We start from the raw sequence: 20,569 nt of genomic DNA on the forward strand, positions 1-20,569 counted from the left end.
GAGTACTCGTTGCATCTTTGGTGCTAAAGGGACAAGTGCAGGCGAGGAGGCCCGAGGCATCAGGAAAATGTTTCCATATTGGTGCAACGAGACTAAGGGCAGCAGGACGGTAGGACGAAGGTCACCGCGGATCCCACGATAGCGTCACCACCAGTGCCTTTGCTAGGGGAAGACCACCTTTTGTTAGGATAGCCTGTACTAGTTGTCCCCCTTCAAATTGGCCGTTGTGGGATCCCTTCCCGCCTAATATATAGGAAGAGGACCAAGGCTCTCTATAAATAGGACTAGCTACCACCATAGAGGGGGGGGGGAGGATCACCAATCTATCCACACACACACAAGCTCATCAAGCTCAAGAACACCTTGCCTCAGGAGGCTGTTCATCCCTTTTACTTGTTCAACCTCAGCCTACAAGGCAATCCACCACACCACACTGGAGTAGGGTATTACACCACGACGGTGGCTCAAACCAATATAAACCCTCGTGTCCCTTGTTCTTCGGGTTCGGTGAGCTAGGCTTAGAGATTGTTGCGAGAGTGGGCTCGCGGGGGAGAGAGATCTTCGTGCGCATCCCAGTGTTCGATCCTCAATGGTTTGCCGAAACCCATAATCCCACATTAGCCAACCAGGTAGGGGTGCGCTGAATCCTTTTCTTCCATCGATCCGTGTTCCACTGCTCCATCGCATCCATGTCTGACGCTCGCCGAGCCCGTACTGAGCGCCGCGCCACCCTCGCCGCCCGTGTCGCTCAAACGGCGCCCGTTGGTGGACCTCCCCGCCATTTTCCATCACCCGGCTGCCAATGCCGCCATTGGCCCAACAGCGAACGAGCAGCAGGCCTCATCACTGCACCCCTTCATGCAGCGGGACAGACGCACCACCACCCCGTCACTGACTCCGGCCGGCTCGTTGTTCCACGCTCGTCGCACGCCCACGGATGCACAGGCTGCGCTGCTCATGGCGCGCGAGCTCCAACACTACCCTCCACTCGACGACTGGCTCGACCGCATCGCCGAGCTCGTCAGTGCCGCTGGGGCCTCTCTTGCACTGCCCCTTTCATTACCTCGACCAGCTCCAGCAGCGGGCGACGTCGCCCACGGAGCGCCTCCGCCACCTCCACACCAAGACAACACCCTCGCACCAAGACGCCCGGTGCCCGCGCATGAAAAAGGAAGCTGCCAAGAAGTCCCGGTGTGTCGGCGTTCTGGGAATGGGGGTCCCCAGACTTGCTTGCCTGTGGCCTGCGGCGTGGCTCAAAGGGGGGCCCAGCGCGGCCCATCTTCGCCAACACAAACCCGAGACCCTCGCGAGGGGCCAAGCCTCGCGGGGCGGACGATGCGGAGCTTCCTCAGGCACGGCCTCGTCAGGCTGGCTCACGAGGAGGCGGAGAGATCAAGGTGGCGTACCTCACGAGGTGCCCGTGATGCAAGCCATGACGACCGAGGGCGCCAGGCGGGTGCCAGCCCGCGCAGTGCCCTCCTTTCCTCTTAGGTGCAAAGGGGGCAAGTGCAGCCGCGGAGTACCGACGCATCAGGCAAAGGTTGCCATTTCGATGCAACGAGACCAAGAACAGGAGGACTACGAGAAGGAGGTCACCGTGGCGCCCAAGACGGCGTCATCACCAGAGCTTTGTGCAGGCGAAGACTACTTTTGTCAGGGTAGCTAGTACTAGCTGTTCCCCTTCAAGTTAGCCCGCCATTGTTGGCTCCCTTCCCGCTCGATATTTGGGAAGAGGACCAGGGCCTCTATAAATAGGATCAGCCACCCGCTAGAGGGAAGAAGAGGAAAGAAAAGGCAGAGACAGACAGAGAGAGACAGAGAGAGCGGAGGAGTTCGGAGAAGGAGGCTCTTGAGAGAGGGTTTCCGATCAAAAAGAGAGAGAGAGAGAAAGGTGACTAAGCTCCTCCCAGCAGTTCATTGCCCCAGCTAACAACAGACCCTCGCGAGGCTATTCTTCCTTGTATTGTTCATCATCATCAGCCTAGCAGGCAATCCACCACACCACACACCGGAGTAGGGTATTACACCACAACGGTGGCCCGAACCAGTATAAACCCTGTGTCTCTTGTGTTGTTCTGGCCATAGTTTAGATCCTAGCAAGGCGGAGGGGTGCTGGTAGGTAGGAGGCAAAATCTCCGTGCGCACCCCAGTGTTCGAACCTCAAGGGTCTGCCGGAACCCGAAATCCGACATTTGGCGCGCCAGGTAGGGGTGCGCCGGGATTCGTCTTCCACCGCCCCGTTCTCCTCCGACCATCACGCCCATGTCTGACGCTCGTCGGGCCCGCGCCGAGCGCCGGGCCACACTCGCTTCCCGCGTCGCCCAGACGGCCCCTGTCGGCGGGCGTCCTTGCTGTTCCCCATCACCCGCCGTCAACGCCGCCACCGGCCCGGCGGGGGACGAGCAGCAAGCATCGTCCCAGCATCCGTCCGTGCGGCAAGACGGCCGCACCGCAACTCCCTCGCTCACCCCAGCTGGTTCTTCGTCCCGCGCACTCCGCGCGCCCATGGAGGCTCGGGCTGCACTCATCGCGGCAAACGAGCTCCTGCGCTACCGTCCCATTGACGACGTCTACGAAGAATGGCTCGACCGCGTCGCCGAGCTCGTCCACACCGCAGGGGGCTCTCCTGCGCCGTCCGTTCCGCTGCACCGCACCCCGCCCCGCGCGGGCGATGAAGCTCCGGCGGCGCCCCGGCCGCCTCCTCCTCAGGAAGGCGCCATGGCTCCAAGGTGTGTGGCCCCTGCACGGAACCCGCTCTGTCAGGTGCCAGCGCGGCAAGAGCAAAGCTGTCAAGAAGTCCCTCGCCCGCAAGAAGTTGCCCGGGCGCTCCCTTCTCCAGCACGTCACGACCATGCTCCTGCTCCCGCGCATCAAGACCCCGCGCTGCTCCCAGCTGTAGCACGTGGGGACATGCAAGACCAAGCTCCCCGTCATCCAAGGCATCCCGTGGCCACAGCAGGGTGCCGTGCCTTCACCGCCGAGCTACGCAGCGTCGCGTGGCCCAGCAAGTTCAAGCCAGACTTGCCTCCTCACTACGACGGCACGGCTAACCCTGCGGCGTTCCTCCAGCTCTACGAGCTGGGCATCGAAGCTGCCAACGGAGACGAGAAGGTCATGGCAAACTGGTTCCCCATGGCGCTCAAGGACGGCCCGCACCTGGCTCCTGAACCTGGCTCCAGGCACAATCTCCTCCTAGGACGAGATGCGCACCCGCTTCATCGCCAACTTCCAAGGCACTCGCGACCGACCACCCGCCGTGAGCGACATGCGCCGCATCAAGCAACAGCCCGGGGAGACCCTGCAGAAGTACATCCAGCGCTTCAACAAAGTGCGCCTCAAGATTCCCAAGGTGACCGAGGAGGCCATCATCTCGGCCTTCTCCGACGACGTGCGCAACGTCAAGATGAAGGAGGACCTGGCGATGCATGAAGACCTGTGCACTTCCTTGGAGCTATTCAACCTGGCAACCAAGTGCGCCGGGACGAGCAAGGGCGACTCTCCCTCCTCGAGCTGCCTGCCGCAGACCCAGAAGAGAAGAAGCCCAAGGCCAAGGATGTGAAGCGTAAGGGGGCCGCCGTGCTCGCAGCAGAACCAAACACCAAGCGAGGCAGCGATCAGCCCGAACCTTCCAAGGGCAGGCGGTACTGTGTGTACCACGACCTCCACACCCACAACACCAATGAATGCCAAGAGTTCCGAGCCGTGCGAGAAGGAAGGATCGGCCGTCGCCCTGACCGCAGTGACCGGGGCTACGGCCGAGGAGGAGGAAGGAACGCATGACGCTGGGAAGACTGTGGCCCGCGCCAAGGGTGCCGCGATCAACCTCGCGAGGATCGCTGGCAAGACCCGCCTTGCGAGGGAGGCTGGAGGGATCAACCTCGCGAGGGAGACTGGAGGGATCAGCCTCGCGAGGATCGCCCGCAAGGCAACGCAGGCCTTTCACTGCTGCCGCCACAGCCAAGGAGAAACGAGGACCGCCACCAGGACGAGGGGGCTGGGGGCTTCCAGGAGCCGCGCGTGATCGCCTGCATCCTGGGCGGGGCACAAGCCCCAGCCTCTCAGCGCATCTTCAAGCAGCTCGCCCGCGAAGTGAACGCAGTTCTCCCCAGGCTCGAAGCCACGCGCCGTCTCAGGTGGTCGGCATGCGCCATCACGTTCAGCTCAGCAGATCAGCTCAAGTGTGCGGCTACAGCCGGAGTCCTCCCGATGCTTTGTTCCCCAATCATCAGCAACGTGGTGGTCACCAAGACCCTCATCGATGGCAGGGCAGGGATCAACGTCCTGTCCGTGGAAACATTCAACAACCTCCAAGTGCCCTACAACCAGCTTCAGCCAACCAAGCCTTTCTCTGGTATCACCGACGGCTCCACGGTCCCGATTGGGCAGGTCCGCCTCCCTGTCACCTTCGGGGCACGTGACAACTACCGCACCGAGCTCATCGACTTCGACGTCGCTCACATTCGCCTGCCGTACAACGCCATCCTTGGGTACCCAGCGCAGGGCAAGTTCATGGCCGTAACTCACCACGGCTACAATGCCCTCAAGATGCCAGGAAGCGGCGGAGTCATCACGGTGCCCTGTGAAGAGAGGGACGCGGTGTGTTCCATGGACGAGCCTTTCAGGCCGCATCACTGGAAGACCCGGATCGTAGAAGCAGGAGGCCTCCCGAGACTGCCCCTAAGAAGAAGAAGACATCGTCCGGCCCAACCACTCAGGAGACAGGCCCCTCTAGGCCCGCGCCAGCCCAGGGGGAACCTCCTTCCATCACATAGGAAAGCGCGCCCGATGCCCTCCTCAGGCAGGGCTCGGGGGCTCTCCCCTGGAGGGTCACTGACCTAACTAGGGTCACGAGGGAGGCGCTTGGGCACCACATGGAGGCGTGTTTCGAAGCACGTTTCCCTCAAGAAGGAGCAAGGCAAGGAGATCCAGACCCCCAGGAGTTCGTCAGCAAGGCCATTCAGGAGCTACAGGAGTCAAGAGTCATGAAAGGCAGCCGCCCCCTACCAGTAGTGGCTCCCCATCCAGGCGAGCATGGTGGGCTGCGCGTCCGCATCGACATACCAGGGCTCAACCGAGTCGGAGAGATCAAGGCGGGGTACCTCACGAGGTGCCCGTGACGCGAGCCATGACGACCGAGGGCGCCAGGCGGGTGCCAGCCCGTGCAGTGTCCTCCTTTCCACTTTGGTGCAAAGGGGGCAAGCGCAGCTGCGGAGTACCGAGGCATCAGGCAAAGGTTGCCATTTCGGTGCAACGAGACCAAGACCTGGAGGACTACGAGACGGAGGTCACCGCGGAGCCCAAGACGGCGTCATCACCAGAGCTTTGCGCAGGCGAAGACTACTTTTGTCAGGGTAGCTAGTACTAGCTGTCCCCCTTCAAATTAGCCCGCCATTGTTGGCTCCCTTCCCGCTCGATATTTGGGAAGAGGACCAGGGCCTCTATAAATAGGATCAGCCACCCGCTAGAGGGAAGAAGAGGAAAGAAAAGGAAGAGACAGACAAAGAGAGGGACAGAGAGAGCGGAGGAGTTCGGAGAAGGAGGCTCTTGAGAGAGGGGTTCTGATTAGAAAGAGAGAGAGAGAAAGGTGACTAAGCTCCTCCCAGCAGTTCATCGCCCCAGCCAAGAACAGACCCTCGCGAGGCTGTTCTTCCTTGTATTGTTCATCATCATCAGCCCAGGAGGCAATCCACCACACCACACACTTGAGTAGGGTATTACACCACAACGGTGGCCCGAACTAGTCTAAACCCTGTGTCTCTTGTGTTGTTCTGGCCATAGTTTAGATCCTAGCAAGGCGGAGGGGTGCAGGTAGGTAGGAGGCGAAATCTCTGCGCGCACCCCAGTGTTCGAACCTCAAGGGTCTGCCGGAACCCGAAATCCGACACGGGGCCACAAGAAAACGCTCCTACGCTCCCGGCACCGCTGCGTCAAGACCGCACGCCGCTTGCATCGGCGGCGCGTGGATATCAAGGTCAGGCCCCGACACCACGGCGAGCTCCGGTGACCACAGCAGGCTGCTGCGCCTTCATTCCCGAGTTGCGTAGCGTTGTCTAGACCAGCAAGTTCAAGCCAGACCTGCCTCTGCGCTACAACGGCACCCCCGACCCCGCGAAATTCCTGCAGCTCCATGATCTAAGAATCGAGGCAGCCAACGACGATGAGAAAGATATGGAGAATTGCTTCCCTATGGTCCTCAAAGACGACGCGCGCTCATGGCTCCTGAACCTGCCCACGGGCTCGATCTCCTCCTGGGGCAAGATGCACGAGCATTTCATCGCCAACTTCCAGGGCACTCGCGACCACCCGCCGGCCGCTGGCGACGTGCGGCGCATCAAGTAGTAGCCGGGGGAAACTCTGCAGAAGTACATCCATCGCTTCAATAGCGTTCGCCTCAACATCCCCACGGTGATGGACAAAGCGATCATCTCCGTGTTCTCCGATGGCCTCCGCGACATTAAGGTGAAGGAGGAGCTCGCCATCCATGAGGAGTTTTGCATGGCCCTAGAAATGTTCGACATGGCAACCAAGTGCATGAGAGCCGAGGAAGGGCGCCTTTCCCTCCTCGAGCTCCCAGCTACCGATCAGGAGGACAAGAAGGCCAAGAGCAAGGACGTGAAGCACAAGGCGGGCTGCTGTGCTTGCAGCAGAGACGGACAATAAACGCGGCCATGACCATCCCGAGTCATCCATGGCCAGCCGCCCGTGCCGCACCTTCCACAACGTTCATAGCCACAACACGAGTGACTGTCAGGAGCTCAGGGCCATCCCCGATGGGCACTTCGGTCGACGCCTCGAGTGCAACGACCGAGGCTACGGCCGAGGAGGATGACGAACTGGAGGATGCTGGGACGACTATGGCCCCTACTAGGAGTGGCGCGACCGTCCTTGTGAGGACCTCTGGCAGGACCCGCCTTGCGAGGGTGCCTGGAGGGAGCAGCCTCGTGAGGACCACCCTCAGGTTAACGCTGGCCTCCCTCCACTGCCACCACCGCCAAGGAGGAACGACGACCATCATCAAGACGAGGGCTGGGGGCTTCCAAGAGCCTCGTGCCATCGCCTGCATCTTGGGTGGCGCTCAAGCCCCAGCCTCTCAGCGTATCTTCAAGCAGTTTGCTCATGAGGTGAACGCAGCCCTTCCCAGGCTCGAGGCCACATGCCCACTCAGGTGGTCCAAGTGCGCCATCACCTTCAGCTCGGTGGACCGGTTCAAGTGCGCGGCGACCGCCGGCATCCTTACGATGCTCTGCTCACCCGTCATCTGCAACTTTAAGTCACCAAGACCGTCATCGATGGTGGCACAGGGCTCAACATCTTGTCCGTCGAGACGTTCAAAAACCTTCAGATGCCATACGATCAGCTACATCCTACCAAGCCTTTCTCAAGAGTGACCGACGGCACCACCACCCCGATAGGGCAAGTTCGCGTCCATGTCACCTTCAGCCAGCATGACAACTACCGCATCGAGCTCATTGACTTCGATGTCGCCCACATCCGCCTGCCGTACAATGCCATCCTTGGGTATCCAGCCTTGGCTAAATTTATGGCAATGACCCACCATGGCTACAATGTCCTCAAGATGCCAGGGCACGACGGCGTCATCACGGTTCCGTGTGAAGAAAGAGATGCGATGTGCTCCCTTGAGCGCGCCTACCAGGCTGCAGCAGTAGAAAACCCAGACAACGAAGGCACCCTATACCCTCTTGAAGCCTTCCCCAAGAAGAAGAAGAAGCTACTCCACCCAGGGCCTCAAGAGAGCGGCGTTTCCAGTGGTACCACCTCAGGACCTGTGCCAGTAGATGGGGTGCCTCCCTCCCTCCCATAGGAAGGCGCGCCCGGCGCCCTCCTCAGGCTGGGCTCGCGGGCTCTCTTTTGGACGGCCTTAGACCTAGCCAACGTCATGAGGGAGGCGCTCGGGCACCACATGGAGGTGTGCTTCGCTGCACGTTTCCCTCAAGATGACACAAGGCACGGAGTGCCTAGTGCTCAGTGGTTCATCACCAAAGCCATCCAGGAGCTTCAAGAGGCAAGGGCCATACGCGGCGACCGCCACCCACCACCCGACGCAGCTCCCCATCCTGGCGAGGATGGCCGGCTGCGCGTCTGCATCGACATTCCAGGGCTCAACAGGGTCGCATCTCAGGGATGTTTCTGGCCTGCGTGCGTTTTACGGTGTGAGGGTCCACCTCACAGCTACGTTCGCATGCCGTTCGGCTTGCCGAGCACGACTGTCACCTTCCAGCACCATCTGCGGAGCATCCTGGCGGCTCAGGAGGCCAGGCATCGCGCTGTCCAGGAAGAAATCGCGATGGTTCTTCAGGAGCCACCTAGGCCTGTGGGTCCTCCTAAGGCCCAGTACCCTGGCGGCTCATGAGGGACAACCCTTCAGCGTGCATCTTCAGCTACTCCAACACCGCTCCAGCTACGGTATCAGGTGAATCTTTCCAGTTCATTCAGTTGGGGGCGCCCCTCGGGCAGCATCATCCTCAAGTCGCACGGGCCTGTCCCTGTGACATGTATCCTTTTGCATCTCTAACTTACCTTGACGGGGGTGCCTCTCAGGCTGCATCATCCCTAGGCCGCATGGGTCCGTCCCTATGGCATGTATCGTTCTTACATCTATCTATGATAACCTGCCTCTTTGCTTGAGTCGTTCTATGATTATCACCTGCATATCTGGTACTTCGATTCCCCACCTGCGACCGCCATCGTTACCACGGGAGCCACGTGCCGGTTGTCTTTCTTCAGGATTCCTCGCATGAGTAGGCTAGGCACGACGTCTTTGCTCGGGTCTGTCCCTTTAGCGTTGACAAACCCAACAACTGAGCTTTGTCTGGCAGGCCGGCCCCGTTCATGTCACTTCCTTGGGTCATTGGTGTCTGACCTTTTCATGTCACTATGGGAAACAGGAGATTTTCCATCAGTACTATTCTTTGCCGTCAGCATCTCGTCAGGCCAGACGACAAAGACAAATTTCGTCGATAGCGGCTGACAGCAAAGAACAACTGACGACAAATACATACTTTGCGGCCTGGTACTGTTCTTTGCCCTCTGAGATATTTTTTTACAAATGGCAAAGAGCTCTTTTCGCCGTCTATAGAAGTAATCGCAGACGGCAAAGTCTTTGCCGTCTGCGATTTCTTTTATAGACGGCAAAGATAGCTCTTTGTCATCTGTAAAAGAAAATCACAGATGACAAATAGAAAGCACACTACACGGATTAATCCCACGGATCAATGAGGTGGCAAGATCTGGGCCGCCCACACCCGTCTCCGTCTCTCACCACGTACGCCCCACCCACCCATCCCACCACACACATTCTCTCTTTCATATCCCCAAGGCCCCACCACGCCCTCTCTCCCACGCCAACCCCATCTCTCCCTTGATCCCTTTTCTTCCGCACACCCCCCGGTCCAGGCCTCCTCCTCGTCAACCGCAGCCGGTCGATCCCTCCTCACCGGCGTGGGATCCTTCTCTTCCTCCACTGGTCGTCAACCGTCGCCGCTCAACCCCGCTTCGCCGTCGCCTAAGCCAGAGGCCACCGCGGGATCCTCCTCATCCTCCCCGCCCGCAACCCGGCGCCTCCTCCTCCCCCCTTGCTCGTCAACCACCGTTGGTCGACCCTGCCTCGCGGGCGCGGGATACTCCTCCTTCCCGCCCGCGACGCCGAGCCTCCTCCCCTGCTCGTCAACCGCCGCCGCCCTTCAACACGGCGACACCGTTGCTTTGTCAAGAGCTCGCTAGAGCTCCTCTGCAGCACAACCTCCCGCCTGGTCGACCCCTCCTCGCTGCTCCCAAAGTCGGAGGCCGCGGAGGGATCCTCCTCCACGTCCGTGACCCCACACCACCTCCCGATCTAGGGGCTCCATGGCGCCATTGTCAACTCCATCGGAAGACCACCATTTGCTGCCTCGAGATCGTCGCCCACGCTCGGATCTGGATGCTAGAAAGGTCCAGTTCGTCCGTTTTGTAGTACTATTTTTTGCGTTGTTTCGTTTGTTCGTTTGTCCTATAAATTGAGAACATTATATTGTGTAAATATACTGTGCTAACATATAGGAACCTGCCTTGAGGTAGGGCCTCATGAGTCCCACGCTGGCTCACAGGTGCCCAGACACACCTCGTCTAGCCCTGTCGTGCAAGCCATGTGTCAGGGTGGGGCTGTACACGCCCCGGGGGCTCCACTTATATGGAGCCCTCACCCACGCACTAGTGGAAGCACCATGCTCCGCGCTGGAAGTCAACACGGTGGAGGAGCGACTATGCCCATGCAAGTGCGGAAGCGCTACTCTCTGCGCTGGTGATAAACAACTTAGGGTGGCCCCATGGCCGTACCAACCTTAGGAAGCTACCTGGCTCGGTGTCTAGCCTCACCGCAATGTGTCCCCCTCGGGAGAGTCGCGTGAGGGGGCTGGGAACAGGGCTACGCTCAGGCCTCGCCTAGCGTACGGCGCCCTGCCAGGTCCCTCGGACCTGGTCATCGCGCACCCATCCCGAGCGAGGAGCTCGGCGAGGGAAGGTATGAAGGTCTGTTTGAGCGTCAAGGGGGACTCCTGAGCATCGCGACTCAGGAGCCTAACTGGCCACGTAGCCCCTCACGCCTTGGTCCCGTCCTAGTGATCTGCACAACCCAACGGCGACTGAGGTATGCTCGGGGTCGGGCCCTATCGACGTACAACCCTAAGGCCTATTTCTGCATCTCCTTCCCGCAAGCCGTTTGCGCGTCATTGGGGACTCCTGAGCATCGTGACTCAGGAGCCTAATTGGCCACGTAGCCCCTCAACCCTTGGTCCTGTCTTGGTGATCCAGACGGCCCAACAGCGGCTGATGTATTCGCGGGGTCGGGCCCTGCCGAAGTAGAACATCAAGCAAATGGGAAGGAAATCATGGAACCTAAAGAAATCATTACACAACATAGTGTTCCTTAACACCAAATGAAATTTTTAACGCCTCCACGAGGCACGTCGCATGTTCCAGGGCTGCTCGCAGTAAAGCAAAAGCAGGAAGGAGAACTATCGCCCGCCAGCTGGCCTCCTTTTCAGTCTCGGGCGCCGTAACCAGGAATTGCCCGCTCGTCGGCAGCGCTGCCATCACCCGTGTCATTGGCCTTGGTCTTAGGATCGGCGGCGCCATCAGCTGGAGGTGCGGGGTCAGCGGAAAGGAACTTCTTCAATAGGGCCTCCACCTAGTCCTTCACTGCTTCGGCAGCCGCTGCGCAGTGCCCTTCCTCTACGGGCTCGAGCAGCTTGTCGAGGTTGGCTTCAGGGTCACGAAGATAGAGATGGTTGAAGACGCACGTCAGGGCGGATGAGGAGAGCGCGCGGGCTTCCCCCTCCACCAGGGGCGTGAGGGAGTCCTGGATTAGGGGGTCTCCGGACAGCCGGACTATATCCTTTGGCCGGACTGTTGGACTATGAAGATACAAGATTGAAGCCTTCGTCCCGTGTCCGGATGGGACTCTCCTTGGCGTGGAAGGAAAGCTTGGCAATACAGATATGTAGATCTCCTCCCTTGTAACCGACTCTGTGTAACCCTAGCCCCCTCCGGTGTCTATATAAACCGAAGGGTTTAGTCCGTAGGACAACAACAATCATACCATAGGCTAGCTTCTAGGGTTTAGCCTCTATGATCTCGTGGTAGATCAACTATTGTAATACTCATATCATCAAGATCAATCAAGCAGGAAGTAGGGTATTACCTCCATCGAGAGGGCCCGAACCTGGGTAAACATCATGTCCCCCGCCTCCTGTTACTATCCGCCTTAGACGTACAGTTCGGGACCCCCTACCCGAGATCCGCCAGTTTTGACACCGACATTGGTGATTCCATTGAGAGTTCCACTGTGCCGTCACCATAAGGCTTGATGGCTCCTTCGATCATGGGTAACAATGCGGTCCAGGGTGAGGTTTTCCTCCCCGGACAGATCTTCGTATTCGGCAGCTTCGCACTGCGGGCCAACTCGCTTGGCCATCCGGATCAGATCAAGAGCTACGCCCCTAGCCATCAAGTGAGGTTCGGAAACTTAAACTACACTGCCGACATCCGCGCAGACTTGATCTTCGACAAATTCGGGCCCATGTCAGGTGCGCCGCACAATCACGACAAGCATGACGTAACTCTGTCGTCGGACAGTGTTCGGGAGATCACACCTGCAACTACTCCGGCTCTCAATTTGGAGCAAATCATGCCATCCGAGGACGGGGGATAGACCCCACCATGGAGGCCGCACTCTCAGTGGTGATGGAGCCGGATACTGACTTCACCCCTTACGAGAGTCGTGTTTCCAAACCACTGGATTCGTCTCTGGCCACGGACTCCGAGCCGCCTGCGTCCGTGCCTATCGAATCCGATCGGGCGCTGATCATGGAGTTCACCTCCACGGATATCTTTCAGCACTCACCTTTCGGGGACGTGCTAAATTCATTAAGGTCTCTCTCCTTGTTAGGAGAACCTTGGCCGTACTATGTCCGGCTAGAATGGGATGTGGACAATGAAGAAATTCGCTCCCTACCCACCACCCACTTAGTAGCCACTGTCGACGATTTGACCGACATGCTCGACTTCGACTCTGAACACATCGACGGTATGGACGATGATGCAGGAGACGAACAGGAACCACCGCCCACAGGGCACTGGACCGCCACCTCATCATATAATATATACATGGTGGACACCCCCAAAGAAGGCAATGGCGACGAAACAACGGGTGATGACCCCTCCAAGAAGCAACCCAAGCGCCGACGTCAGCGGCGCCGCTCTAAGACCCGCCATAGCAAAAGTAGTGATACCGACACAAGAGACAATAACACTCCGGATAGTGCCGAAGACGACAACAATACCCTCTAGCACGATTTAGAGCGGGAGGGTGAACAAGCTAGCCCTCCAGAGCAGGCAGCAGATAGAGAATCGGAGGAGGAAAATTACATGCCTCTCTCCGAAGACTAGGTGAGCCTCGGAGATGAAGAATTTATCGTGCCTGAGGATCCCGTCGAGTAGGAGCGCTTCAAGCGCCGGCGTATAGCCACATCAAATAGCTTGAAGAAAAAGCAACAACAGCTTCGAGCTGATCAAGATTTGCTAGCAGACAGATGGACCGAAGTCCTTGCGGCCGAGTAATACGAACTCAAGCACCCCTCCAAGAGTCACCCAAAGTACAGGTCGCTACCCTGACCTGAGGAGGAAGCATTGAAACCTACATCACCAGTGTACGATGCGGCTGACCGGCCACCTCGTGGCCGAGCCAGAGAGGCGTTTCAGCCTGAAGTTCAGCCTGCACCCCGCCGCCACTCAAACAAAAATACGAATGCCCGGGGCAACACACGGGACCTACGAGACGTATTAGAAAGCAGGGCAAAACATGCAAGGTCGATATACGGGTCACGGGGGCGCGCGCCAACACGGGACGATGACTGTCATGACGGATACACTAAAAGTAAATCCGGCCGGGCCAAATACAGCAGACAAGACACATATGAACTGCGTCGTCATATAGCCCGGCACAGAGGCGCCATACACCCCCTATGCTTCACTGATGATGTTATGGATCACGAATTCCCGGAGGGTTTTAAACCCGTAAATATCGAATCGTATGATGGTAGAACAGATCCCGTTTATGGATTGAGGATTTCCTCCTCCACATCCACATGGCTCACGGTGATGATCTGCATGCCATCAAGTACCTCCCACTAAAACTCAAAGGACTAGCTCGGCATTGGCCGAATAGCTTGCCAGCAGACTCCGTCGGCAGTTGGGAGGACTTGGAAGACACATTCCTTGACAACTTCCAGGGCACTTATGTGCGACCACCGGATGCTGATGACTTGAGCCATATAACTCAGCAGCTAGGGGAATCGGCCAGGCAATTCTGGACATGGTTTCTAACTAAGAAAAACCAAATTGTCGACTATCTGGGTGCAGAGGCTTTAGCGGCATTCAAGCATAATATCCGTGACGAGTGGCTCACCCGGTACCTCGGCCAGGAGAAGCCGAAGTCTATGGCAGCCCTCACGACACTCACGACCCGCTTTTCCGCGGGCGAGGATACCTGGCTGGCTCGCATCAACAACACATCAAGGAATCCGGGTACTTCGGATACCAAAGATGCCAACGGCAGACCACGTCGTAACAGACACAAGCGCCGCAACAATGGCGATAACGCCGATGATATGACAGTCAATGCTGGATTCAGAGGCTCTAGATCTGGTCAGCAGAAAAGGCCATTCAAAAGAAGTACTCCGGGCCCGTCTAGTTTGGATCGGATACTTGATCGCTCATGTCAAATCCACGGCACCCCCTACAAGCTACCCAATCACACCAACAGAGAATGCTGGCTATTCAAGCAGGCCGGCAAGTTGAATGCCGAAAACAAGGACAAGGGGCTACATAGTGATGACGAGGAGGAGCCCCGGCCGCCGAACATGGGAGGACAGAACAGGTTCCCCCCACAAGTGAAGACGGTGAACATGATATACGCAACCCACATTCCCAAGAGGGAATGGAAGCGTGCACTAAGGGACGTCTATGCAATGGAGCCCATCGCCCCAAAGTTCAACCCATGGTCCTCTTGTCTGATCACCTTCGATCGCAGGGACCACCCCACTAGTATCCATCATGGCGGATCCACCGCACTTTTCCTAGACCCCATCATCGACGGATTTCACCTCACTCGAGTCCTTATGGATGGCGGCAGCAGCCTGAACCTGCTCTATCAGGATACAGTGCGCAAAATGGGTATAGATCCCTCAAGGATCAAATCCACCAAAACCACCTTTAAGGGCATCATCCCAAGTGTAGAGGCCCATTGCACGGGCTAAAGCACACTGGAAGTGGTCTTCAGATCTCCGAACAACTTCCGAAGCGAGGAGTTAATCTTCAATATCGTCCCGTTCTGCAGTGGCTACCACGCACTGCTCGGGCGAACCGCATTTGCAAAATTCAATGCGGTACCGCATTACGCATACCTCAACCTCAAGATGCCAGGACCTAGGGGGGTCATAACAGTCAATGGAAATACAGATCGCTCGCTCCGCACGGAAGAGCACACTGCGGCCCTCACAGCAGAAGCACAAAGCAGCCTTTTAAGGCAAACCGCCAATTCGGCGATACAGCCCCCGGACACCGTCAAGCGAGTCTGGAGTAACCTGCAATAGAAGCGCCTGGCACGTTCAGAGCTCGCCTAGCAATTCGGCCCCCGTCCGAGTCCCAGTCAAGTGAAAAATCCGTGCCGCGCGTACATAATTACGCACTGAAAATACCATGGGCATGGGCGGGGGCACGATCAGGGCATGTCCCGTAATGCGGCTTAACCGCCCTAGGGGCTGCATACCTTTATCATTTTTTCTCTTTCAGGACCTTACTCTCTATAAGCCCTTTCCGGCACTACGATTGCCGGACACATTATGGGAAGGAACAACCAAGGAGGCAAGAACTAAGACGTACAAGGGAACCCCCAGGTGGTCTCTAATAACTATCGATATACCCGCTTTTTACTATCCATACGCAGCTTGCCCTTGGATAGGACATGTCAAATAGTCCTAATTTTTGCTTATTGCTCTACTTGTATCAGTACGGTTCGACGTATTATTTAAATAACAATGCATAGCATTAGTCTATTATTGCATTATCCATCCCTTTTTTTCTTATATGTTCATTTACGACAACTTGCACCCGTACGTTCTGGTACGGTCAGTACGCCATGGGCTTTCGTTTACCCCATAATACGGCGTGAGAAGTTCGAACACTTTCGACAGTGCGGCACCCTGAACTTATAGCATTATATGAATCAGGTCCGAATCATGTCTTGGGTCAATAGTTGGGTTTGCCCGGCTCCCATGTTTTGGTACCTTACGTTCCGCTATATCGGTTAAGGTAGCGTTGGGAGAACTACTGCGATTGTGTCCCGGTTCTTCCGGAGGAGCACCACGGTAGAGAAAGCCAAAAACTGACTGTCATGATAAGGCGAGAGCTGGTCGCTGATCGAGAGGTCTCAAGTCCTTAAAGACTTTTTCCGCTTCGGGCGAGGAGTCGGCCTTGCCCGAGTTAGGCGTATATAGCGCCCCAAATTCGCCAAAATTTAAAATTGTAGACTGCTATGGCTAAGTGAGAGTGACAAAGCCTTATAGTCTGATTTCCTAGCTCGTTGTGCTGAACACCTCCCTCGAAGGACCCAAAATTGGGATAAAGAGTACTCAGGTTTATCCCGAACACTCCAGTACTAGTTACATGGGGGCAGAAGCCGACGACTGGCAACTCTCAGATTTTATAAATGGTCGCACAGAAGGTAATATTTTAAATTCAAAAAGCGTTGCATAGCGCAAATGAACTCGTTTCACATTACAGGATCACATGAGCATGTTCATTCAAAAATTATATCTCTAGCACATTCCTCCGCCACAAGGCGGGAACCCTTCAGGACACTGTCATAATACATTTCCGGGCAGCGATGCTCCTTGCCCTTCGGCGGCCCCTCCTTTACCAGCTTTACGGCATCCAGCTTCGCCCAGTGCACCTTCGCCCGGGCAAAAGTCCCGCACGCACCCTCGATGCAGATGGACCGCTTTATGACTTCAAGCCGTGGGCAGGCATCCACAAGCCGGCTCACCAGACTGAAGTAGCTGCTAGGCAGGGGATCGCCAGGCCACATCCGGACTATAAGACCCTTCATGGCCTCTTCAGCCGCCTTGTGAAGCTCGACCAGTTGCCTCCGCTGGTCGCCCAAGGGCATTGGGTGTTCGGTCTCAGTATACTGAGACCAGAACAACTTTTCCATCAAGCTCCCCTCCTCAGTTCGGTAAAACTCCGTGGCATACATGTCAGGACCCCGATTCCAAGTCACATCGATCTAGCTGGTAACACCTCATATCACTTTGCGGCCTCACGCACGGTATTCCCATGGGTGTCGCCTTACCATGGCCCGGGACCGTTTGCGCCTTTTGGCTCACGTATATGATAGTGTCGCTAGCATCCATATGACAGAGAACCCGGGCCGACATGACTAGTTGTGAACCCAAAGTGGCACTAACTTACGGGGATAGGCATACATGAATCAACATCGAGCATGTCAGTCAGCAGCGTTGTGAATCTGGGCTGTAGCAGGTTAGCAAAGCCTCTGGATGTCACCGCGTGACATTTCCCCGAAGGGACAGACACATGAACGAAGTGAATCACATGCTGGCCAGTCAAGTGTTCCGGAGTAGTAGTGCTGGGCTAGCAGGACTCCGGTGAACCGGGCTATAGTCGACTACTATGGCTCATGGAAGCACAAGACTACATTTCCCCATAAGAGAGGCTACCAAGGATAAACAACTAGGTTGTCGGATCCCACACATACCAAGAATTTCAATCATACACACAATATGCTCGATATGTGTAAATACAACATGGCATCAGAACAAAACTCTACGACTCAAAGTATTTATTCATTAGGCTCCGAGGAGCGAGATATTACAAACATTGGTCCCATGACCCAACATTCAGAGCATACAAGTCAAAGCAAATGCGGAAGCTTAACATGTCTGAGTACAGACATCTACAAATGAAAAAGGCTGAGAAGCTAGATTATCTACAAGATCCCGTCGAGGGCACAAGATCGTAGCTGAGGTATCAAGCTAAACGTCGAAGTCCACACGGAACTACTAGCGAGACTGACGTCTCTCTACAAAACATAAAATAGGCAAATGTGAGTACAAATGTACCCAGCAAGACTTACATCAGAACTAGCTACATATGCATCAGTATCAACAAAGGGGGCGGTGGAGTTTTACTGCAGCAAGCTAGCTTTGACTCAGTGGCTATCCTAAACTCTTACTGCAAGTAACTCTTTTGAGGTGGCGCACACGAGTCCACATATTCACCATATCAATACACCACTATGGATCCGCTCCCGTCTCCCTCGAGAACGCCATCCATAGCACTCACACTTATCTTGCACATTTTAGAGTATCCACTTTCACTTGTCTATGAACTATGCAAGGGGTCCAAGTTTCCATATCCGAGGAATCCGGCTATTCGAATAGATAATGATAACCCTACAGGGGTGTACTTCTTCACACACGCTCTCGCCACTTACCACCATGTACACGTCGTGTACCTCGGCAACCTTCAAGCTGAAGCCTGGCGAGGGAGTCAGCCACGACCTAACTAACCACACAAGTCTCTCGTCCAGGTTTATCACCTATTCGGGCTCCATCCGCAAGGAGATCCGGCCGGGGTGTTGTTCACGGCCCCAAATGATGTGTGCAGGGTTCCTAAGCCCACCATCCGGTTGCCACTTGGTACACCGTGCCACTGTGCCTAGTCTTTCCCAAGCCCACCTATACCGGGTGCCACTTGGAAGACTACTAACACTACCTACAAACACCAGAAACTAGTTGCAACTCCTGGACAGAGATCGAGTTGATTAATAAGACTAGAGGGGCCGAGTTACCGGAACCCAATGTGTGGTAGTAACTGTTCATGGATCACAAACTCAGAACTCAGTTCCTAAGAACGGGTGCAATGAGACAACCCACCATGTACTCCTACATGGCCTCTCACCGCTACCTTTACCAAATCGTGTTCACACACTTAGCTCTCATCGGTAGGACATGTTCAGCACGTTCCAATTCATTCCCGATTTATCAGACCAGACTCAACTCTAAGCAGTAGCAGGAATGACAACAAGCATGAATGAGTAGGCACATCAGGGCTCAAACAATTCCTACTCATGCTAGTGGGTTTCATCTATTTACTGTCGCAATGACAGGTCATGCAGAGGAAAGGGGTTCAACTACCGCATCATGTAACAGTTGAATCGTTGTTGTCCTAATGCAGTAAAAGAGAGCAGGAGCGAGAGAGTGGGATTATGGAATGAACAAGGGCGTTTTGCTTGCCTGGCACTTCTGAAGATAGTATAGCTCCTCATCGGTGTCATCGAACTCATCGTCGGAATATAGGTCTATCGAGGGGGAACAACCACCAATTAGCAAAGAAGGAACACAATCAATGCCATGCACATTCACATGAATGAGATGTCATGTTAAGGTACTGAATTCAGCTAATGCAATATGTAGGCAAGTTAATTGAGGTGGAACTCAAACAAGATCAAATTCCAACTTCAAATGTTATTTCATAAATTGCCCTAATCACCATTTGTCCTATTTAGTGAGGTTAACTTGTTCAAACATGCATGATCATGGCATAAATAGATTCTTCATATTTTTCTGATCATTTTTCATATATAAATTATTTCATTCTGAGCTATAGTTTATTTTCTATGATTTTTAGAAGTTTGGGGGTATTTTCTTAAATTTATAAATCATTTCTGATTTATTTTAATTCCAGGACGGGATTTATGACATCAAAGTGACATCAGCACCACGTCAGCAGGTCAACTGGTCGGTCCAAGTCAAACCTGACCAGTGGGGTCCACTGGTCTATCACACAGTGTTATCTGGGTCACCGACAGGTGGGGTCAGGTCAACAGCCACATCAGCGTAGTCAAAACTGACACGTGGCCCCACGGTAATTAGATTATCCTTAAACTATTTGGTTAGCCGGTTAGTTATGCGGTGGGGTCCGACTGTCATTGAATACAGGGGTAATTAGCAGGGTGCTTAGGCCCTAATGGCTGGTTACACCGGCGGTTAGCCATGGGCGACCACAGCCGACGACGGAGGTACTCCGGCCGCCCGATTCCGGTGGCTGTTTGAAGCGTGGCTAGGCTCTTTCGAATGCCCGCAGAGAGGCGCGTCGGGTGGTGCTAGTGGCAGCTGCAAGGGAGGGCGATAGCTTCGCCGGTGTCGAGGTGGGCGGCGGCGGTGCTCGGGCACATGCGGGCAGCGGTGCTACGGGGCACGGGCGAGCTAGCAAAAGGGATAGCCGACCTCCTGGAGGCACGACGAGCTCGTTGCCGTGCTCTGCAATGACGGGCGCGGGCTGCAATGGTGGCGCACGACAAGGCAGGCGGCGGCGGAGCTCGGCCATGGCTGCAGCGCTAGCTAGAGGTCGAGCGAAGCAACAAGGTTAGGGTACGGGAAAGAGGGGCTCACGGAGGACTCGCAGAGAAGCTCAGAGTGCTCGGGGAGGTCCTGTAGCTCCTGAATCGGTGGCGAGGATCCGCGGCGACCGACGAGGGGAACGGCTGTCTTGGTGAGGCTTCAGGGCGTCCAGCGTTGTGTGGCTCATCGAGGGGGTCTAGGACGAAGTGTCGGAGCTTCTGGGCACGTCGGTGAGGCGTGGGGTGGCCGGTGGCCGCGGTGGTGCTTGTCGGCAGCGATGGTGGCGCTCGGACCATGTGAAAGGGAGAGAGACAGAGGGGAGGAGGAGCACGGGGAGGGTGAGAGAAGACCAGAGGCGTTGCGTGGGGACGCAGGAGGCGTCCATGGCGGCGAGGGAGCAGCCAGGCAGGGAGGAGGTGGCCGGCGCGTGCGTTGGGCACACGCCCTGGTGCCTACTGACAGAAGGTTGAAGACGGTGGCGGCTGTGGTGGGCTGGGCTGCTGCTGGGCTGCACAGTGTTGGGCCTGTGGGCTGAAGGTAAGCGCCAGGTATTTCCTCTCTCTCTCTCTTTTCCATTTCTGTTTTTGTTTTTCTAT

Source organism: Triticum urartu, chromosome 1, assembly GCF_003073215.2.
Source record: "Triticum urartu cultivar G1812 chromosome 1, Tu2.1, whole genome shotgun sequence".
Classification (NCBI taxonomy): domain Eukaryota; kingdom Viridiplantae; phylum Streptophyta; class Magnoliopsida; order Poales; family Poaceae; genus Triticum; species Triticum urartu.